Genomic DNA, 25,138 nt, shown 5'->3' with positions numbered 1-25,138 from the left:
CAACTAGACATGTTTTTAAGAGACCCATATTTTTTTGTTTTCTCGAAAAAAATTTTCCCGCCAAGTAATGGGCCATCAAAGACGGGGAGTACAATTTATGAATTGTAAAAGACATGGAAAATGGTCAACTTCGGAGCCCCACCATTCAGCTATGGAGGCAGGTAGAGTTATAATTCTTGTTGTGTTATGTACATAGGGATATAAATAAACTATATTTTATTGTAGTTCGGTTTGCGCATGCGTACCTTTTTGTACATAAATTAACTAATGAACGTTAATTTATCTGAAAAGTCGAAGTTTGCGAATTTTTTTCGAGCACTTCCGGTTCGAATTTTAAAATTCTATTTTCACGGTTGGTAAGACCTAGTTACCCGCTTTCCGAAAAAATTTTGTATCGCTTCTGTGTCCAATCGTTTTGTCGCAAAAAATTCGAGAAATTTTAAAATTCTCAAAAATCGCCATTTTTGGGCGCCATTTTCTCGAAAACACCATCTTTTAAAATTCTGAAATTTTGTCAAATGGTTTAACTTTACATGAATAATAAACACACCAAATACCATTCTCGACCAATGCTTCATGAATTAACTACAGCCTTTTGAAGTTAGCGAAGTTTTGTTAACTTTGATATCACAGTTAGCAACACTGGAAACAATAAAAATGCAATGATTTGATGATGTTTGTGGTTCACATTAATTAAATGAAAAATAAAAGGTTTTCCTGGCTGACTTTTTATTATTTTGATCAAAAAAGCTCTCTGAAATAGTAAAATGAGCCTTCCCCCTTCTTCGTTTTTCTAAAAACGAAGTAATCTGAGATGGGAATTACGATTACGAAACACACAAATTTTAAGTTCACTTACTGAAAATGGTCTTCGGAAGCAAAATTTCACTGATTTTTTTTCACATGGACCAATCATTTGCTTGCTTGGTGTCTTCTTCGTTAATAGCAGTAGTACACTCACAACTCGTCCAGAGGTGGATCCAAGGAGTCGATCGCCTTCCCAGAAGAAACTTTCTTATTTTATATATAAATAAAACCCATTCCAGAGTTTGGAGCTCTTAAAACTAGCTCTAAGTAGCAGTATTATCCCCCCCCCCCAGAAGTTCGTCCTGGATCCGCCCCTGCGTAGCACATTGTCGATAATCACAAAACACTTATTTTCATTTCCCTTATGCTCTTCTGGAAACCTGTACCCTGCTGAAAGTCCATGTGGAAGCACAAACAACACTTCAACTGTACGTAAATCATGATTTATTCATAATTCTGCTACGCACCACTGGTTATCATAAATATATGCAAGGGCGCCGATCCTGGGGGGACCGGGTCCCCGAAAGCTCATGTGGGCCCCCTATTGTATTTATGAATATACAATATTTGGCATAATTTGAATGCAATTTGTCTTAAAATCCTCATATATATACCTTCTGCATCTGAATCCCCCTCCCCCAATCTACAGTGAAATCGGCGCCTTTGCGCATATGTATGTAACAAAAGTTCCTTTTTGCAGACTTCTTAAACCTACACTTTGAATTGCAGAAGCTCGATTTTGCGGGGAGCATGAAGTTAGTTTATGGTGACCCGTTACTGCCATAAAAACTTCGCCATTTTCCGAAAGCCAAAGGTGACTTCGTTGAATACCAGTTACCGGTCGCATACTTTCCCATTCTTGCTTTTTTTTCTTCTTTCTTTCTTTCGGAAGTTATCGAATTCAGTTTCAGGCAACAAAACGAGAGTAATACCCGGAGTTTGTACTTGCACTATACTCACGAATTCTGCGGTTTTAATACTGTGTATCTATTTTTGCCTAAGGTTATGCCGCGTTGCCACATTCTTTACACCCCCTCACCCCAATACTGTCGCACAGACCCTTGCATGGCCGGTTTCACTGCAAAACCACTGCTTTATCGGACCTGTCTGCATCTCGAAAATCTGAAAGCGATTTTTAAAATGGGATGCAGCACCATCATAAATCACTGACACGGTTTGGGAAATTGTAGACACTTATTTCCACGTATTCGAACCTTTTTCTATAACCTATATTTTCGTTTTCTTCGAGTATTTTTAGAATCTTGTCTATGGCTATGAGTACATGAGCCGAATCGTGTGTTTTGTCGTCGCTTATTACAACAAAACTGTCAGTTGTTCCATATTCCGGTGATATAACTGAATTTCACTTTGCAGAATAACAATCCAGTTTTCAACGAAGTCCACATGAAGTAAAATAGAATTTGTATCTTGAAATTTTATACGATGCTTTTCGGTAGCAATTAATTCTCTTTGGATTTTCTTGATGTAGTCATGAATTACAATTCTTACAGTTAAACCAGCAATGTACGATACGAAAACGGAAAGTGGCACAGTTTTTTTTAAATGAGATCATTGTTTTCCCATATGGCGTACGTAACACTTTCATTTTCAGCAGGATCAAAGACTCCACACTTATTCCTTTCATTCCAGGACATTCACTACATTCTTGAAGAAGACAGCTGTCATTTTCAGCGGATCATACTACTAAAAGAAATAGGTCACTCATGACAGCTTCAATACAGGTTGCACCTTTGATTTGTTGCAACGCAGTAGCAGATAACTTAAAATTTGCACAATACACACCCACACACACTTCTCTGGCAGGTTGCGGACTGACCCACTTTAGTCGAATACTATAAAATTCCGAGTGACCCATTCTTATGCTGAGATTGTTCTGTTTAAAAGAAAGTCCGTAAATTTCTTTGATAAAACGCGTAAGAAATTATTTCGATTTTTTTTTTTAAACTTTTTGTCCTTTTTCGATCACTGTAATGACATCGCACTTAATTGAGACTTTGTCTGGATCATCCCAAGTCATCACTGAGGTAATAGTTCAGGCTTTTTATAGATCATCAGAATTTATTGGATGGCCATTTTAAGTAAACTTAAAATTTGTGTGTTTCGTAATCGTAATTTCCATTTCAGATTACTTCGGTTTAAGAAAACGGACGAGTAAGGGGGAGGCTCATTTTACAATTCCAGAGAGTTTTTTTGATCAAAATAATAAAAAAAAAAACAGTCAGGGAAACCTTTTATTCTTCATTTAATTAATGTGAACCACAAACATCATCAAATCATTGCATTTTTATTGTTTCCAGTGTTGCTAACTGTGACATCAAAGTTAACAAAACTTCGCTAACTTCAAAAGGCTGTAGTTAATTCATGAAGCATTGGTCGAGAATGGTATTTGGTGTGTTTATTATTCATGTAAAGCTAAATCATCTGACAAAATTTCAGAATTTTAAAAGATGGTGTTTTCGAGAAAATGGCGCCCAAAAATGGCGATTTTTGAGAATTTTACAATTTCTCGAATTTTTTGCGACAAAACGATTGGACACAGAAGCGATACAAAATTTTTTTTCGGAAAGCGGGTAACTAGGTCTTACCAACCGTGAAAATAGAATTTTAAAATTCGAACCGGAAGTGCTCGAAAAAAATTCGCAAACTTCGACTTTTCAGATAAATTAACGTTCATTTGTTAATGTATGTACAAAAAGGTACGCATACGCAAACCGAACTACAATAAAATATAGTTTATTTATATCCCTATGTACATATCACAGCAAGAATTATAACTCTACCTGTCTCCATAGCTGAATGGTGGGGCTCCGAAGTTGACCATTTTCCATGTCTTTTACAATTCATAAATTGTACTCCCCGTCTTTGATGGCCCATTACTTGGCGGGAAAATTTTTTTCGAGAAAACAAAAAAATATGGGTCTCTTAAAAACATGTCTAGTTGCTATAAAAAAAGTTTCAACAATATCTGAGATGGTGATGGTACATGCTCTGCCTGAATTGAGATGGAAGGCACCTTAAATATTTCTTGTTGGAAACAGACTTCATGATGATGGTAGTTAAATTTACTAAGCTGACCTTCTATTTGAATACTACATTCATAAATTATGTTTAGGTTGCATTAGTATAAGGCCACATGGACAATGCTAAAGCAAATGGTCGAATAAATTCGAGCACAAATTGCTTGATTGAAAAAAAATGTTAGAAGATGTAGAAGAAAAAGCAAGAAATAAAGATAAAAGAGCTAGTTGCACTGGAATTGCAAACTGATACATTGAGATCGAAGCTTGATAGTGAATTCTATAAAAAGGATTACTATCTTTCCTCTGCAGGTGTGTTTGCTTTATCTTTGACAAACATAATAGATTAATATTTAAAGAAAAACAAACAAACACAGCGGGATTGCATTTTTAGTAAGTATTTAAGCCTTTCCGAGTGCGACTGCACTTACCCTCACCTTTGTTGTTCATGCTGGAGTAGCATACTTAAAATCATAACTTTTAAGATTTGTTCTTTCTGGAGAAAGGGGGAGGCGGCAAATTATGCCATTGCACGAGGCGACAAATTGACTAGGACCGGCCCTGATGATATGTATATAAAAGACATGAATATAGGATGACTCAATTTGAAGTAATGCAGGGTGTTTCAAAATTAATATTAGGGTTTTGAAACTTTGTAGTATCTATTACAATTAACTTATAATTATAAATATCATAACAAATGAAAGAGCAACTCAAACAGTTACTGTATGTACGCACGCATGTACATGCATTGTTTCTTCTGTCTGCCGTTAGAAAGAGCAAGTAGCAAAGATGGAGATTAGAGAGCAGAAAGCTTTTTGTGTTTTAACCCTTTTAAATTATGATGGCACAACACATGTGCCATGGCATCGACTTTAGGAATTTGCTTTATAAGTCTCTAGTAAAGCTTTTTAGACCGGGTTTTTTGCATTCATTCAAATATGGAACCATCATAGAACATATTTTATGGGCATTTTGCAGCCTCGCGTGCTCTGTCTGGGGGCTGTGACGTCACAAACATGGACGATGGGTTTTAAAAAAGGGTATATTTGAGAAGTTTTTTCAAAAAATCCCTGACACATTACTATTTACCCTAGAATCATGGTTTGTACCTCCTAGGTTTTGTTATGAGACAGGCTTTCGAAATGTACCACTCAAATTTCCCTATCGTGTACCAGAAGCGGGAAAATCTCGTCCAAAATGGAAAAAGGGGACTTTTAAAGAAAAAAGTCTCTTTAACCCATTTTTCTCTTTACAGGTACACGATAGCGAAATTTGAGTGGTACCATTTGAAAGGATGCCTTACGCTGAAGAAAATGAGGTATAACTCATGTTGGTAGAGTCAACAGACGTGTGTCAAAAAATCTCGATTTCTTTTTTTTTTTTTTATTATTTTTTACACATTTTTAGTCAATTACTTTAGTAAAGTATCCACAGTATTATCACTATTTATTCTAAAGTCATGATACGTACCTCTTTTTTTTTTTTTTTTTTTTTTTGCATGAACCAGTCTTTTGAGATTTTTTGGAGCTCTGTGGGTTGACACAGGGGCCGGCCAGAGGGGCCCAAAATCGAGGGAAAAGGGATTTTTCAACAAATTTCCCTTTTTCGCCAATTTTGTCCACTATGGTACATGCTAGATGCATGCGAGTGGTACCGTTTAAAAGACTGGTTTTGGCCAAACAAAACGGTGTATTAATCATGTCTCGACGATAATTAGGGATGAGTCACGAAATTTTTATATAGAAATGGGTTATCCATTGCTCACATAGGGGAAAGCTGATACTGTTTGCACATGGGGCAATATTTTTTCGTCTCTTATTTTTCAAAATATAACATTGAAACTTCGTACAGTTATTACGCACAGTATGTAGTATGTTTGAGATTTTTGGGGGCTCTGTGGGTTGACACAGGGGCCGGCCAGAGGGGCCCAAAATCGGGGAAAAAGGGATTTTTTGACAAAAATTGCTTTTTTCGCAAATTTTGTCCACTATAGTACATGCTAGAGACATGCGAGGGGTACCGTTTGAAAAAATGGTTCATGGCAAAGAAAACGAGGTACAATTCATGTTCCCACAATGAACAGTCTTGATGAAGATGATGATAGTATAGAAATTCACTAAAAAGGTATTATCAAGGAAAAATATGTAAATTGGCTCTAGCATCAAAACTATTCATTCCAAGACCACTCTTTGTATCTCATTCTCTTTACCATAAAGCAAAGTTTTTTTTAGTAGCATTTGCATGATCGTATCCTATACCAAATGGGAGATATTCGCGCTAAAAAAGGGATTTTAAAAAAAGAAAATTCCTTTTTCCCACTTTGAGCGGAAATTTCCCACATTTGGTACACTTTAGGGAAATTTTACGGACGCAGTTGGAAACACTGCTTTACATGAAACAAAAAGGAGTATGAATCATGATCCTACGATAAATAGTCTTGACGCAATAGATGATTGAATGAAAGTCTACAAAATACCTAAAAAAAACATAATTTAAAAGGGTTAATAAAGACTGAATCTGTACAGTGCAACCGTCTGTGTGAAGAATATTAAGGAGACGCTTGCAACTACGTCTTTATCGTTTGCAGTTGCTACAGGTCTAAAGCCTACAGACTACGGTTTACGTGCCAATTTCGCAAGTGAAATATTCCTGCATAACAATGAAGATTTTCTGGATCGTGTCGTCTTCAGTGATAAATCGACCTTTCACCTAATAGCTAATGTGAACACTCATAATGTTTGCATCTGGCCGTCAGCAAATCCTCAGGAGATGGTACAGTTGAAACGAGATTCCCCTAAATTGAATGTGTTTTGTGCCATATAGCGGAAAGTTTATGGGTCTTTCTCGCCTATCGACTAGATGTGTGCCGTGTGACGAATGAATCTCACATTGAACACTTGTAGCAAAGACTGTTTGAGGAGCTCTTTTACTTGATGAATTGCTTATAATTGTACGTAAAATGTAATAAGTACTACGAAGACTTAAAACCCCAAAATTTATTTTGAAACACCCTGCATTTCTCACCAACAGTATTGGCACTAAGATATAAAAAGGAGAGAAAATTTTCCTTATAAAGTTATTGTTTACAACGATATTATTATTACTCGAGACTATAACTACAACAACAACACGAGTTAGTAGTCAATAAAATGTAACCAAATGTATACTCGGTGGCCCAGGTGGCCAAAGTGGCACACACGGGTGTGTCACTTGTTTAATCCGCTCCTGTGTGGACACTAACTAAGATATCGGGATATTATTCTTGCAAAATACGGTTGGACTATAGTTTATCATATTAATTTATTTTTCTTCTGGTCACGAATTTCCTTCTCAAATTTCACTCCAGTCAAAAATTCGAGAAATTTCTAATTTCGAATTTCCTTTACTTCTTTTTTCCCTGTAGCTTCCTTCGTTGTAGAAAGACCTCCTTATACTTGCCAGGTAGATACCTCGGATGGATACCTAACTGTTGACATCAATTGGACGGGCCTGCGCGCAGTGTTGCCAATTAGGGAAATTAAAATTCTCCTATATTTGGGCAAAAAATTAGAAATTTTTGTTTATAAATCCCTACCTAAACGTCCGAGTGCAAATCAACTTATGCCAATCGAACATTTGTCCTTACTTAAGAAACGCAAGTACAGATCATTACAATGGGGTAAATAGGGGAGTACGTAAAATTCGTATTTAGGTTCTAACCTTTGATTTTTCTAGTTTTTCCTTACTTTTCTGTTTACCGTAATATATTTTTGGTAATTAGAAGCTTTGTTCCTTAAATATCTCCATAATATTTGTAGGATATATTAATGGTGTACCAATGTTTAATTTAAGATAGTTTGCGTCTGTCTGGTAGCAGTGTTGCCAGCTACAGAAAATTTTAATTCTAGATTTTAGGGGGAAATTTTGGAAAAATTGTATGTTTTGTCTCTATTATTTCCCCCTTGTTGGCTATATCGGAACAAATACCAGTATCTGGAAGTCTCGTTTTCGCTCTACACAACGCACTATAGGAAGTTTCAATAGGATAATTAGAGGGAGTACAGTTGAGGTTTACAGTAGACCTTGCTCTCAAATTGGAAAGATAACTGTGATTTTTTTAAAGGTAGAATGAGATATTTTTTTATTGACATGCTTACTTTATTAGATATCGTCATAATACTTGTAAGATATATTAAAGGGATACCAAAGCTTATTTTAAGATAGTTTGTGTGTGTCTGATAGTAGTGTTGCCAGCTACAGAAAATTTTAATTCCAGATTATAGGGGCAAATTTTGGAAAAAATTCCCTTTTTTATTTCTATTATTTCCTTCTTGTCGGCTACATTCAAACAAACGTACCAGTGTCTAACAGCCTCATCCTTAGCCTACACAGAGCACCATAAAAAGTTTCACTAGAATAATTAGGGGAAGTACAGTTGAGGTTTTTAATAAACCATGTTCTGGAAATGGTAAGAAAATGGTGAATTTCTGAGGTAGAATGAGATTTTTTTAAAATTTCATGCATACTTTGTTATATATCGCCATGATACTTGTAGGATATATTCTTGGAGTACTACGGTTTATTTTCAGATAGTTTTCGTCTGTCTGATGGCAGCGTTTCGAGCCAAAATAATTAATTCCCGCTATTAGGTGAAAAATTCGGAAAATTTCCATTTTCCCCTCTATTATTACCCTCTTACTGGCTACATTGAAACAAACGTACCACTACCTGAAAGCTTCCTCTTTGCCCTACAGAACGCACCATAAAAGGTTTCAATAGAATAATTAGAGAAGCTGTAGCCCCGGCATATTTGATTTTTGCTTCTGAGGTATAAAAAGTGTCAAAATTTCATGTGTATGACAGATTTTTTCTTTCCCTCTTTGAATGGAAGCCAGCGACTTCAGGATTTCACTGTACCTTGTCAACACACCAAAGATTTGATTAGGTGACTTGAACCCATATAGCAGCAGTGGTGCTAGATACAAAAATTTTTGAAATTCGGTTAGGGAATTTTTTGTAAATTTTCACCCCTACATTTCCCTCAATAATTCCTCACCCGTTGGAAACACTGCAATGCAACTTACACCAAAAAAATAGCCACATCTATTTTCTAAAAAACAAGGCCTTAACCATATCAATCGAATGAATAGGTTTTGAGCAATAAGTCACTAACTGGAAATGTAGGAAAACGCCAAAAATGACCTGGGGCCGAAAGGAATAATCACACAATTTTGCTCGTATAGGTACAAAGAAACAAACGATTTTTAAGTTACGAGAGCTTCGACTCAAGTTCTGTTGATTATTTCAATAATCTGCAACATAAATCAATAAATAATAGTTGCCAGAAAAAAACAGATATTTGAAAAAAACATGAAAAAGAACAATGTTTTTTATTGAAAAAAACTTCACAGAAAAAAAACGTTTTTTTACAACACTAATACTCACCGAGGAGTTGGATAGCTTTCCTTGTAAGAGTAATAACATACATTTAACAGCATGTGTGGAATTAAAAATGTAAGTTCTTCATTAATCCCCGGTTTCAATGTAACTTTTGCAAAACTAACATCACTATTCATTACTATGATTAATATTATCCTTTCTATTTATTTGCTTTGCAAATTTGTTATTAAATAATCTGATCACACAATCTTCCAGACAGAATTTTAAGATGTTCATGATCAAGGAATCAAATCTCTTCTTACACTTACGTTGTTTAAGAATACAAAGGGCTAACACCCATTTGCGTTCCTCTTGTCAATTTACTTAATACATTATTAAATAGAATATGCGGTATTTTAACCGAAAAAGATAGTATCCTAACAACCAGGGAAACTAACATTGATATACAAATATTCAGATCGTGTCTTGCCCCCCACTTTTAACGTCCAATCGCCGCCACTGATTGTAAATAGTTATTAATTGATCTAAAATGACTTGTTAACTGTGCCAATATTAGGTGCTCTGAAAGGGGAGTTAAACGGAGCCAATATTGATAATCTGCTCCCAATTATAAGAAATATTAAAATCTATGATTACGTTCCGTAAATGTAGAGTTTTGACTTTTGAGTGACCTCACTACCGCCAAACATAAACACACTGATAATTGTTGATTCCTTTTATTGTACGACATTAGTATATCCGTGAGATAGTGATTCTATTACTGAAAGAAAAAATGAAATGAAATCTGAAATGATGGAATAGTGGAATGCAGAAAGTGGGAGAAAACTGGAGAACCCCGAGGAAACCTACGCACACGGCGTTTGTCCACCCTAAAGCTCACTCGGCGCAAGCTGGGATCGAACCAAGGACTACATGCACCAGAGGTGCATGCTCTATCACTGAGCCCCCGCGACACCTATTACTGAAAGAGATCATACCAAACGAACAACAGTACTCATTAACTTGAATATAGATTCTTCCAACAAAGTGAAGATACAAGAGAGTCCTGATAATAATATCTAATATGTTTGCACAGATTCACAACGACCAAACATCCTAATCAGAGTGTGTGCAACCTTCTGTGCCACTGGTACTTTGAGCATAATACAAACATTCTGTAACACTTTATGCCAGTTCAATTCCCAACAATAGGTTGGTGTTAACCATGCATGATTAGTTATAAACTCATCTAAGGACTTATCCTAAAGAATTGCAGAATAAGCTAAAGCATCTCGAACTTTTCATTTTAGCTTAATAATGCGAATAGAAACTTCCGCGTAGAAACTTATAGAATCCAATTTCCCTCATTTTTTAAAAGTTATATACACTCTACAAGGGTACTTAAGTGTCACAGGGGCGAATCCGGGGCAATCGCCTCCCCCCCTTCCGAAGAGGAAACTTTCTTATTTTATATATAAATAAAACCCATCCCAGAGTTTGGAGCTCTTAAAAGTAGCTCTAAGTAACAGTATTACAACCCACCGCTCCTCCCCAAGAAGTCCGTCCTGAATCCGCCCCTGAAGTGTTATAGGTTTTCTACAAGACATATTGAAATTAAATATAAATGAAAGGAAATAACAAATTAATACGAACAGTGAGTGACATTCACTGTGTTACGTTACCTATGGAACTTCACGAAGGGAAGAAATCAGGTAATCGTATGGAAATATGCAAAAAGGAAGGTCAACAAACTTGCATCATGCTGACGACAGTGACACAATGGTATTTCTTTCCAGTATGCAGAAGTGTCCTTACGACGTTCAAGTGCATGACAATGTAGACATACAGTGTAAACTTGAAGCTTAGACGTCGAATACTTAATGCCTTCTGAAGATCTCGATGCAAATCTTTGTGACTATAAAATTGCAGATATTCAAAGCACGAATAAGTTACTACATTACTGCTTTTGCTACTACTACTATTAGCAATAATAATAATAATAATAATAATAATAATAATAATAATAATAATAATAATAATAATAATAATGTTGAGCTAGTAAGCTTTAAAAAGTTTCACGAAAGCATGTAGATACCGGCTATTGTAGTTAGTTCTTAGGAGAGAATTCGTACTAACAAGATATTTCTTTGAATAGATACCAAGACTGGACAATAAATTATGAGAAATTACATAAAGAAGAAACAATATTACGTTTATTTGAGATGGGCAGAGGTGAGTCAGTGGTTCCTGGTTCAGGGTTTCTGGTTCGATCCCAGATCCCTCCAAGTGGTCTTTGTGGTGGACAAACACCGTGTGCGTGGGTTTTCTTGAAGTTCTCCCGTTTCCGCCCTTTCGCCATTCCACCATTATCATGCTTCCTATCATCACCGTCTCCCTTAGCCTCGACTCGATGCATGATCGTGGGACGTTCAACTGGAAAAAAATTTATTAGAAGGATAAAGTTCATGTTGAAAACAAGTACTTATTGTGGAGTATGTGAAGAAATATTAAGAATAAAAGAAACAAATATTAGCGGTATATGTGCTGTACAGTTATAGATCGACTAAATTTAATTTACAATATAGTAACAAATAATAATAATAATAATAATAATAATAATAATAATAATAATAATAATAATAATAATTATTATTATTATTATTATTATTATTATTATTATTATTATTATTATTATTAGTAGTAGTAGTAGTAGTAGTAGTAGTAGTAGTAGTAGTAGTAGTAGTAGTAGTAGAAGTTGTTGTTGTGCCTAAATGTTATAAACAGAGGAAATAGAGAACTTCCAATAGAAACAGATGAGCCTTGAACTATTATCTCGTAGGTAACCATTGTAAACAGTTCTAAAAAGCTAGATAGGCCTATAGCCTTACAAACAACTAAAAGTATAACTATGGAAAAAATACTTCTTTATAAACTAAAATAGAAATAGAGACAAATAAAGAACAACAACAACAACAAAAAAAAAAAAAGGACTGTAGTCACAAATGTGGAGATAAGTATAGAAATAATGTGATGAATATTTCAAAGTTTGTAGGCAAATGCAAAAATACACAGATTCAAATTTGACGAACCATCTGAGTGGACTATTAATAAATAACATTCCTGCCAATTTCGACCCAAGTTGACTAAAACATTTCTCGAGGAATAAAAAAATGTTGATATAAAAGCTTGTGCTTTAAGCCGAAAACAAATTTGGCTTTTAGTCGATTTTAGTCGATTTTAACTAAACTTTTTAGGACAGCTACGTAGGACAATAATGATATGTATGTGTATGGCAATTTTACTCCAAATTGGTCAAAGTCGGTTCTGGGTTTTAGTCTTGGAAAAGTTTGGTCTTGACCAAATCTGGCCGTAACTCACTTGCACTAAATTTGGTAGGGCATCTAATACTCTTGGTGCAAATTTTCCTCTAAAATTTTCAGGTCATTCTTAACAAATAAGACATGTTTTCGCTTTAGATATTGGCAGACTTTAGCTTAATCTTCACCGATGTCAATAATATTTGACAGATCACCTAAATTTAGCACCAATGATCATCATGCCAATTTTGATACAAATCGGTTACACCTTTCATAAGAATAAAAATTCTGAGGAAATTATTAGAAAAAAATGGTCAAGTTTGGCATTAGCCTCAACCGATATCAATCAAATATCAAGGCCATCAAATAGGCTATCAATGGTCTCCATACCAATTTTGGTTTATATCAATAACTCTTGATCTTTGTCAAATTTGGTCTTTAGACTTGACTAATCCTAACCAAACTTAATAAGTCACCTGGTATTCTCTCCGTCACCTTTATAGTAATTTTGATACAAGTCATTCGATCATTTATGGGAAATGAAAAATTAAGAATAAATACATCATTGAAAGATGTTACTAAATTTAAGAGTCAACCCTTGTCAATTTCAGCCAAAGCTGAAGCCCACTATCTATTTCTTAAAATGAAGCAACTTTTGTTCAAATTAGAAATTACTTAAACTTTATCTTTAGTGTTATTTCTCCTTATTGAAATGTGGTTGGCCACTTAAGCAGATCAATTAAAATTTCAAGCCAATTTTATTAGGAAGAAACACATATTTTCAGCACTGATATTATGTGATTCATGAACCTATAGCGTAAGGCGGGCTCAAACCTAGGATTGAACAATGTACCTACGAATTAGGATTAGGATTAGGAATTAGATTTGTGGACTTTCTACATCTTTGGCAATGTTGACCCGGACTTATGATGGATGTCGTTCCTCGCCGATCACACCACCTAGAAAATTGGGAAGGAAGAAAGGAATGGGAAAGGAACGAAGCGACTTGGGGCCATTATGTTAAGTACTATCACAGCATTTGCCTTGTGTGAATGAAAAAAAAACCAGGAAACCTCTCTCAGGATGGCTGGTCGGATTTTTTTTACAATCTTCGATCGAGTGTCTTCATCGGGAATCGAACACGTATAGCCAAGTAATAGTCCCATTTAAAATGTTTGTTTCGATAAATCTGATTTTTTTTTTATCTTCTATGGCTGTAGAAGAATTTAGAACGGGTGTTGTGCATTTTTGAAACTTCACACGGTATCCATTATTAAGCAATTTAGCACGGTCTTACTTATCAGATTAATCATACTTCAGGTATCATGCATTTTCACACGCTCCACCTGTCAATCATGTGATTCATCCTTTCACTCTAGACGGAGGGAAAACACAGAACAAACGAATCTTTTTTTTTTTTTTAGTAGACGAGACATGTCAGAAAACCAAATTTAGAGGAAAAGGAGAAAAACTATACTACATAATATAATTTCTCCAAAAACGTCTATTTATTTACAATGTACCAAGTGCAGGCAACAGCTTGACAGGTGCAGATATCTCACAAAATATGTATCTACGCGTAGCAAACACAATATTGTCGTTATTTCGTATTTGAGAAAACTTGACGTGTGTCGTTTTACAATATATATATATATATATATATATATATATATATATATATATATATATATATATATATATATATATATATATATATATATATATATTCAAATGTGAAATGAGAACAAGACCCAGATTAAAAAATGAACAAACAAAAATTATATTAAAAAAGGGAAAAATAATAAACAATGAGAAATTGAAATAAATAAATAGAAAAATAATGAGTTTAAACTATCGCAAATTGAAATAGATGAAATCAAGCAAAATAGCAAATAAAAATAAATAAGAACGAGAGAAGAATAATCAAAAATTAAAGTAATTAGGAATAGAAGATAGAACAATCACAAATTAAAATAAATAAAGAATAAAATAAGCAGCACATCAGAGAATTCAATCAGAAAGTTGAAAAGTCGAAGAAAAATGTGTCCGTTCCCGATCATAGAAAAAACATTGTTATTTGTGAAACACACAACATTAGCTCCGTACTCCAAGGGGGTTTTAAGAAGAACCTTATCATCATGTTATTTTCAAAGGGAATAGCACGTAATTACGGTGGAATCTTCATACTTCTGCACATCGTCAATGCATGTTGTATAATTTATAGCACATTATTCCAGTTTTTGGAGATAGCTCAAGCTTCTCAATCATTTTTTACGGTCTCCACTATTTTCCAGCTTCTCCAGAACTAATTTCAACAGTTCGTCAAAATGATTTTCTATGCTTCTAAACCCTACTCGCAAGAACATAAAAACTTGGCGTCTCATCTGCTTTTAGTACATTTGCAAGCTTCAAGATGTCTTGTATTCTTAGATATGCAGCAGTTTAACTTAGTCAATCCTCCACTGGGTTGCTTGTTCTGAGTCTTTGACCATTGCATTTCCATATTTCTCTTGGAATGTCTGGATTGTCCATCCATTGTTCAATGAAGTAATTGTAGAATTCATCGATTTTCTGCAAAGATAGACAATCCTTCATGACGATGAGCCAACATTCATCGATCCTGCTTGATACTATCCTATTTTTGCTGCGGGGCATCCAATTTTGCCGAGAGATAGCTAATTGCCCATCGCTGGTAGTCCACCGACGCTTTCGGCATGGAATAGCTTGAGTTTCAGGTTGTTTTCATTGTAAGTTTCCTTTTTCTACATTTCATAAAAACAAAACTTCCATACAAAATAACGTAATAAAGATAAAATATATGTATAAAAAGTAAATTTGAGTGCGCAAGCCACACATCACGTCTTTGCGGGCCAACGGTTAGAGATTTTAATTTCCGCAATAGCGAATAGACTGGAAAAAATGTTGAACTTCACAATCTGCAATGTATATTAATGGCTCGTGAAAAAAAAATAATTATAAAGAAATACCCGAAGAGATATAATTAAACTGTAGCTTCACATAACATTTAACTTCGATGCTCAAGCAGGGCGTTAAACTTCCTCCTATCTAAAGCCTGCAACAACATTCACTAATACTGCATCTATCACTCATTTTCAACAATTTACATTGACAATTTAAATTTGAATTCTCTTGACTATTGTTTCTACATAAGACTGTCTATTTTATTATGACCAAAACAAGGGTTTTACAACATTGAAATCGTAAAAGTGTGAATTTGCTGAAGCCACTTCACACCAAGCTTTCCCCCTTAATTAACAGCGATATCTTAGAGTAGTGGGATAACTGTTGATTTCACATCTCGGCGGTCCTGGGTTCGATTCCCGTTGGGTAATTAAAGGATTTTTTTATAATGTCTAACATTGATACTTCCAATGTAAGAGATTCTTGTTCACCTCAACCATAAGTTGGTGGGCAACATGGAAATCTTAAACCTGTCTCTCACTTGGGAGAGCTGTTTTATACTTTGATAAGGGCTCTTCTTCGTAACTGTATCTAGATATTCTATTCTGGTCTTACTGTTCCTGGTTTGCCTTATGCCTTTTCCCTCTATCAGCACGGTGATCCAATCGGTGTGAAGAACAAGATGGTCAAACATGCTATTTCTTTTTCCTATTATCTTCATGATCTAGCGTTCTTCATTGGCTTCGTTTAGTACGCCTTCATTCCTTTTCCTTTCGGTCCATGATATGTGTAGCATTCTGCGCCAACACCATATTTCAAATGCTTCCAGCTTGGATATTTCAGCTTTTCTCAATGTGCATGTGTCTGATCCCTAAAGCTCCACGCTCCATACCAGGGTCTTAATAAATCGTTTTCGAACGTCCAACGACACATTTCTTGATGTTAGTAGTCCTCTTTTCCTATTGAATGCGTCTTTAGCCTGCGCTATTCTGGAACTTACGTTTTTATCACTTCTTTCATCCAAGGATAGTAGACTTCCAACGTAAGATAACATGCAAAATATTCTCTCGATCTTAGAGTTGAGACGACTTTCTTCAGTGCACTCGCAATAGGAAAGTGACCTACGGAACACGACTACAAGATGACGTAAGCAATTGCATCATGCCTTACGTGTCAACCTTGATTCGTACTGTCTGGGAACGTAACGTGTTTAGTGAAAATTGATGAATACGTAAGGCATATCGTTAGTATGGATCAAAAATACGACTGATGAAAAACAAAGATTATTTTTTCCCAGCAATTGCTTATAAGTTTCTACTACTTCTGCTACTACTACTGTTAGAAATATTAATGTTTAAACTAATTCACCATTTCAGATAGTTTCCATATACTTTGACATCAACAAAAATACTTAAAATTCAATCAAAAACTTCATGAAATATAAAATATGTAGCCAAATCTCGACTTTCCAATAATAATAATAATAATAATAATAATAATAATAATAATAATAAGAAGAAGAAGAAGAAGAAGAAGAAGAAAGGAATAACAGAATTACAATACCAATTAAGTAAACAATACGTTCCAACAAAGAAAAAAGAATTGCCACGACGGGATTGGAGCCCGGGTCTCTGCCATATTAGTTTTATGCTTTACCACTGTGCTACAATTTCCTGATACAAAGAAAATAAAATAAGGTAGTAGTTATGGAAGATAAAAATAGAACTTTCTATTTCTATGCGTGTTGATGCAATGCAAAGAATGCGAAAATAGTGTCTGCGGTCTTTTCTTCTTTGGAAATTAGAAGTTAAGGTGAGAAAGAATAGTAATCTAAATCGGGACCATCATTAAAAACGATGAGGTAGTCTCAACTTGAAGACCGTTTCGTGATATTTTCCTCATTGGCGATCTAAATAATTTGTTTTTGAGTTAAAGAAGCAAATCTCGAGTAACTCATTGTGACGCTCACATAAGGGACGTCTCCTTATACGATCATTAGTACCTTGTGTATAGTCTTCCATGCAACGTTTGGCTATTAGTTTGGGTGGAAACTGAAATGACGCGGTAGGTAAGTGGTTAGCGCATTGAACTTCTATTCCGCGGACCTAAGTTTAAATCCCGGCCAGGTTCAAACTTTTTCAAATGTTTCAATGTCAATTTCAATTCACACTCAGTGGGAGGAGCAAGATCTCCTCTCCAGAAAGAAAAAGATGTTAAAATGAGGAGAATTGGATAAAGTTTGTTAATATAGGCAATCTTTAACAAATTTATTTCCAGCAGTTGTTCTAGATCTGATATTTTTATCTACTTTCAAGCATTTTCTGATTCGTACGTGGTCAATATTTTTGTTTTTCTGAACATATAGTATATAACGAAATAATACATTACATACGCAGCAATACTGAGAATAATATATGGTGTCCATTGCACAACACGATCCGAACCATAGAGATTCATCTTAGAATGGAAAACTGTTTCGTTTGTCATTTAGTTTAAAATTTTACCTGGATAAACACCTGGATCAGGGCTACCAATTGCTGTCAGTAACGAGAAAAGTTTCGTGTAAATTGGTTGCATCTGTCCAGGCATTTTACAAACTGCAAATTATCTAGACCTCAAGTAGTGGAGGGGACAGATACTTTTGCTGGTGGCTGTACAATTGAAAAATTACTTGCAGCAACTCTTAAACTTTCCGTCAAAAAACCATTACTCGCTGTCCCTTAGTACTGCTTTCACATCTTCGTAACCAAAACATAGAATTCTTGCTACGCACCTGTAGATTGAACTAAGCAAGAATAGGAAATGAACAATCACAAATTAAAAGTTTATTTAATTCATCTTCAATTTTTTTTTTTTTTTTTGAATAATGGGCTCCAATTTGATTAATAAAGTGCTTGTTTTATTGTTGAGAATGACTTTATTGTTGACATACATTAATTTCTGAACATGTAGCTTTTGACCAACTTATCCGCAGAATGTCTTGAAAGTCAACCTGTAGAAACGATATACATTTCCGAAAACACTGGAGTGGAAACATGTTTGACGTGATGAATCACGTGATTCCCAGATAGACCATGTGAAAATGCATGACACATGGAGAATGATTAATCCGATAAATAGGACTGTGCGAAATTGCTCGATAATGTGCACCGTGTGAAAATGCACGGAATCTTACAAAGAAAAAATGAAAATGAAATGAAATCTTTGGGTTTTACCTCCCACGATTATGCCGGTTAGGCTAAAGGAGACGGTGATGATGAGTAATGGATAAAATGGTGGAATGAAGAAAGTGGGGGAAACGGGAGAACCCCGAGGAAACCCACGCACACGGTGTTTGTCCACCACAAAGTTCAATTGGCTGGGGCTAGGATCGAACCCGGGACCCCAAGCACCAAATGTGAACGCTCTATCACTGAGCCACCGCGGCCTCAGAAATCTTAAAAAGATTAGATGTCTAATTCCCAGAACTGAAACCAGTATTCCGAAGTGTGCAGGTGATAATATTCAAATTTAATGGGATACGGACAAAATCTCGCTTGGCCAAAACCTCGCCGCTCAAAACCTCACGGGACAAAACCTCGCCGGGCCAAAACCTCGCGTGTAAAAAAACTCGCCGCCCAAAATCTCGCCGGGCCAAAACCTCGCGTTGCAAAAACCTCGCCGCCCAAAACATCGCGTGGCCAAAACCTCGTCGGCCAAAATCTCGCCTGCAACTTAATAAAAATTCAGTGTAGTATAACAATATATGCTGCTTTTCTTATAAGTAAAATGAAAAAAAGGAAAGAAGAGCTTGGTGTGGTGAGAGTAGGGGCGCCGAATTCTACTTCGGCCGAAATCTCTAGCTACGGCTCTGTATATATCGGGTGTTGCAAAATAAGTGTTACAACTCTTGGGAGGTGACTCCTGCCACTGAGACAAGAAAAAAAGTTCTCTTGAACTTCCGGCTATCGGACATAGTTTCAGATCTACAAGGTGCCGAAAACGTGGGAAAATGACTTTCGGACGCCAATAGTTCGGAAACTATCCAACGTAAAGAGGGCGGGTAAAAAATTCACTGAAGAAGTCATACCTGCTGTATTGAATTTTGCATGTTTCACAATTCTACCATGCACGCGCAAGGGATTCCCCAAAGGAACGTAGGGAGTCCCGGTTAATCTGCCAAATAAAAATTGGTCTAAATGGATATGAATTGATAGGGTTTCTACCAGGTAACAAGAATTCGTTTGTATTAAGTCGATATCTTTAACAAATACAAAATGGCGGATACCTTCATGCCTGTTGTGTGTGGTTGCATAATCGCCAGGTACGGATGCTGGCCAACAGTGACGTTCTGAGTATTAAGTGTAGCAATTTTGTACTCAAATGCTCTAGAAAGACATCTGGAATGTCGGTAGAGCACAACAGATGAAGCAGGGTGATTCACATATGTGGAAACACTTAACAAAAAATGCTCAGAAATGCACTCATACTAAGTAAACGTGAGTTCAAAGCATCGGAAATGCAAGGAATAGCATCAAGAACATGAAAGCCATTGGCAATTCACCAATAATATTCCCTCAAACCGACGCAATATGTGCACAGTTGCATACCAATAAGGATCCAACAACTGAGGCCAAGTTGAAATTGTGCGAGGGTATTCACTAAGAAACTAGGTAAACTAAAGGAATGTCACTAGTGCGATCGCATGATCGATATTGAAATGTGGCCAATGTGTGTGTGGATATCAACATGTAGCTAATGGACAAATGGCATGTCCCACTACTGCTGGAACACCGCCCCAGGTGCGAAAAATAGGAAAATAACGTTGTATATTCTGCTATTACATCTGGTGCGCTTTTTGGTAGAACGTAACTAGAACACGATTGTATTAATGTCCCTCTTTGTTTGGGACATTGTTCCACATGCGACACATATGAAAAGAAATCTCTTAATCAATGTTTCAAATTTTGATAGAGCGTGAAAATAATAAACTTGTATCACGTCCCACGTCCTCTGGGACATATAACGTACACGAAATATAGGAAAATACCTCCAGAAATTCGTATCTTACACACAGTGCACATGCCAAGACAAAGACGAAAATGAACCAATTTGGCACACGTAACACTTCTGCTGGAACACCATACATGTGGAAAATAAAACGACATGAGAGATAGGAAGAAACGTCTTAAAGCTCTGATTGTTTACAACTGTGCAGTAGAAGTAACAAAATGAAACATACAAGCATGTCGGGAGGCTGTACAAGTGCGCTTGCCAAACAAAGTGGGTACTCCTCAAAGAAATGAATACAGTGAAAGTGAGGCTCCCTTGATGCCTCAGGGCTAGCGCGCTCGCTTTCGCTCGCGTGGTCGCAGTTTCCAGTCCTACTGGGAGCCCACGGCCTCAGATTCAAGACTTGAGTAGTTATTGTCCTATTTTTCGCACGTGGGGCTGTGTCCCAGCAGTAGTGCGACACGTTGACATTTGTCCATTAGCTACATGTCGATATCCACACACACATTGGCCACATATCAATATCGATCATGCGATCGCACTAGTGACATTCCTTTAGTTTACCTAGTTTCTTAGTGAATACCCGCGCACAATTTCAACTTGGCCTCAGTTGTTGCATCCTTATTGGTATGCAACCGTACACATATTGCATCGGTTTGAGGGAATATTATTGGTGAATTGCCAATGGCTTTCATGTTCTTGATGCTATTCCTTGCATTTCCGACGCTTTGAACTCACGTTTACTTAGTATGGGTGCATTTCTGAGCATTTTTTGTTAAGTGTTTCCACATATGTGAATCACCCTGCTTCATCTGTTGTGCTCTACCGACATTCCAGATGTCTTTCTAGAGCATTTGAGTACAAATTCGCTACACTTAATACTCAGAACGTCACTGTTGGCCAGCATCCGTACCTGGCGATTATGCAACCACACACAACAGGCATGAAGGTATCCGCCATTTTGTATTTGTTAAAGATATCGACTTAATACAAACGAATTCTTGTTACCTGGTAGAAACCCTATCAATTCATATCCATTTAGACCAATTTTTATTTGGCAGATTAACCGGAACTCCCTACGTTCCTTTGGGGAATCCCTTGCGCTTGCATGGTAGGATTGTAAAACATGCAAAATTTAATACAGCAGGTATGACTTCTTCAGTGAATTTTTTATCCGCCCTCTTTACATTGGATAGTTTCCGAACTATTGGCGTCCGAAAGTCATTTTCCCACGCTTTCGGTACCTTGTAGATCTGAAACTATGTCCGATAGCCGAAAGTTCAAGAGAACTTTTTTTCTTGTCTCAGTGGCAGGAGTCACATCCCAAGAGTTGTAACACTTATTTTGCAACACCCAATATATATATATATATACCACTGCGTTTTGTTGTGCCGAGAAATTATAAATTATTAATTATATATTTTTGTGAAATTATAAAAGACATCCTAGGCTCGAACCTCATCTATGTTGAAAATTTGATTGAGATCGGTAGGATGGCTCAAGAGGTATAATGTAACAAACATAGTCATTTAATTTTTATATATATAGATTTCCAAAGGATGCATTAGAATTTTTCTTGTCATTATTTTAATGTAATTATGTGTTAATACTAAATATATACATATAGTAATATATAGAACATTCTACATTGAAGATATCGTCGTGAAGAGGTTTTATCCTGACGACATTTCTTCCCAGGCGACATTACGTCTCGCTTAATTTAGACCAGGAGAAAATGAAAATGAAATGAAATCTTTGTTTTACGTCCCACGCTTATGCCGGTTAGGCTAAAGGAGACGGTGATGATGAGTAATGAATGAAATGGTGGAATGAAGAAAGTGGGAGGAAACGGGAGAACCCCGAGGAAACCCATGCACACGGTGTTTGTCCACCACAAAGTTCACTTGGCGGGGGCTGGGATCGAACCCGGGACCCCAAGCACCAGAGGTGAACGCTCTACCATAGACCAGGCGAGACTCTGTGTCGCGAGATCATTACAACGAGGTTTTGTTCAGGCGAGATTTTGGGTATGGCGATATTTTGGGGCGCGAGGTTTTGGAAGACGAGGTTTTAGCAAGGCGAGGTTTTGGCCAGGCGAGATTTTGTCCCGCGAGGTTTTGGGCGGCGAGGTTTTTGCCAGGCGAAGTTTCGGCCCGGCGAGATTTTGGGCTGCGAGGTTTTGGGAGGCGAGGTTCTGGCCGCGAGGTTTCGGCCTGGCGATGTTCTGGCCGCGAGGTTTTGTACCCAAACCAATTTAATTCAAGAAGAAACCCTTGACAAAATATTTCGAAGACATATTCGTTCGAAGACATTGGCAATATACTACATATTTTACATCGCAAAATATTTATAAGTTTATACATAATCCACAATTTGAAAAAATGAATATATGTTGTCCCTCACGATTTGTGATTCCTAAAAATAAAAGTAATTTTTTTCTTTTGTATATTGAATTAATTTTTTTTTTTTTAAATCTTGAACTGTTACTAGCAAGGGCTACCTAAGAGACTAGACAAGACAGAAGTTTTGTAACGACATACGAGACAGCACAGAGAGCTCTTGCAATAGAAACAGATACACTCTCCGAGAAGAGACATTACTTTTACGACACTTTTTTTGAGACGAGACAGCCTCAACGTTTGCCTCGTAGTTTATACTACTATCTGTATCACTTTATCTTCTATTTATTATTTATTTCTAATACAGTTTTGGATCAGTTTCATGCTGGAATAAATGAAAAAAAAATCAAGAAGAAAGGCAGGCGATACTTATATAAAATATACTATAAGGGTATCTAAAAAGTATTGAGCACTTAGAAGTCAAAACTGAGAGTATATTTATTGTATTTTCAACACAATATTACGAAACTCCATATGCACCATGTTGTTCGATGACCGTCTGTTGCTTTGCCGGCAACGATTATCCCGTAGCTACACTGAGAAAAAAAAATGTAGGTGGCATACTTAAAAACGTAGGTTACATTCGTAATTCCTGTAGTTTCTGGACTTAACGTACAACCGTATATAACATCCTGCAGCAAACGTATAGCTGAAAAAGTATGTATTATACGCACTGTCTGCATAAGTGCAATGACGTCATTCGTGTGACGTCATCTGCAGTAACAAATATATACGGAGGTGATATCTAGCTTTGTGACGTCAGGATCGTATGTAGCATGTGGGTTAATAATGACGACACACACTGACTATCAGGACGGAGCATAATTTCAAGAAGTATGCAATATACGTTCTTTACGTATGTTTCTTTCGTTCAACCCCTAGACAGCATCTATATTGTACTTGTGCCCCGTACGTACGACTAGATACAGTATACGTATTGTACGTATGTATTATACAGATTTTCCTTATGTCGCACACAGCTTGTCCAGATACAGCATACAGAATATCCATATGCACCATACAGAGTGCACATATGTAGCTTACAGACTGTATGCATGCAGCATATAGATTATACGTATGTCGCGTACAGGTTGGCCATATGTAATGTATGGATTGGATGTATATAGCTAATAGGTTGTCCATATGAAATATACGGATTTTACCTGTATCGCATGCGTATTGCCTTCTTGTAATATATGGATTGGACATATTTAGGATCTAGATTGTACGTATAGTGCACCATTATTAAAGTGCTGCAACATACTGCAAAATGCATGATACATTCTTACTGTAATGTTGTCAAATATTGTTTTACTCTGTATGAAAACTAAATAGCTTAAAATATGTTTGATCTCCTTTGTGCCAATAATAATAAAATTAACAATCTTAGTTTGGAGCAGTGAAAGTGTCCAAAGAAATGTATTTACCTGCAGGGTGTCCTATAAGTTTGGATTTCCTGCTAATTCGTTAGGAAGCTACTGCAAAGCCAAGTGTTGAAAAGTGACACAAGCGTTAATTTTAAAATTATGGGCACAAAGGAGGTTAACCATATGTTAAACTATTTTCGTTTTCATACAGAGTAAATCAATATGTGATATATTACTGTAAGAATTTATCATATGCTTTGTTGTTAGTTAGTTCCAGCACTTTAATAATAATGCAAAATGCACAGCCATATACAATCCTATATTCAAACTCAAACAACTTCTCTGTACATTTTAATTAACAGGTATGTTTTTTTTTTTAATGTCGCAACAATTAAAAGTATGGTGTCAGCTGAAAACGTGTTCGCTCACAAGATGATTTCTACTCAGTACTCGCCATAAAAATGCAACACCAAGAAGGAGGCTGGGTAGCTGCGCCAAAGTTCCCAGGCCGATACCTAATAGTAAGTGCAGAATACTCTTAAACGTCCGCCGTATTCGCTGTGCGACAACGTGGTGACAGCGGAGGCGTTGTGCAGCCATCGACTAAACATATTTATCCTTCCCTGCTCTAGACATTCTGCAAGTTTGGATTTTCGTGGGTGCATCCTTCTTAGTGCAACATTTTAAGCAACGAGCGGATTAACAGTCTCATACATTGCTTAAAGAAAGAGCAATGATTCTCAGAATTACTCGGAAGATATTATATATATATATATATATACAATAATTTAAAACTGTTATTTCAAACTTTGCAATTCAGAGCACGAAAAGAACTATAGCTAAAGGAACACTGATTTTAGCCAGATAGTAACTAGTAAACTCAATCACACTCAGTACCATTAGTTCATGTTGTTATCCGTAAGTCAGAGATCATG

Source organism: Thermobia domestica, chromosome 11, assembly GCF_964235325.1.
Source record: "Thermobia domestica chromosome 11, izTheDome1.hap1.1, whole genome shotgun sequence".
Taxonomy (NCBI): domain Eukaryota; kingdom Metazoa; phylum Arthropoda; class Insecta; order Zygentoma; family Lepismatidae; genus Thermobia; species Thermobia domestica.
This window is presented reverse-complemented; position numbering follows the sequence as displayed.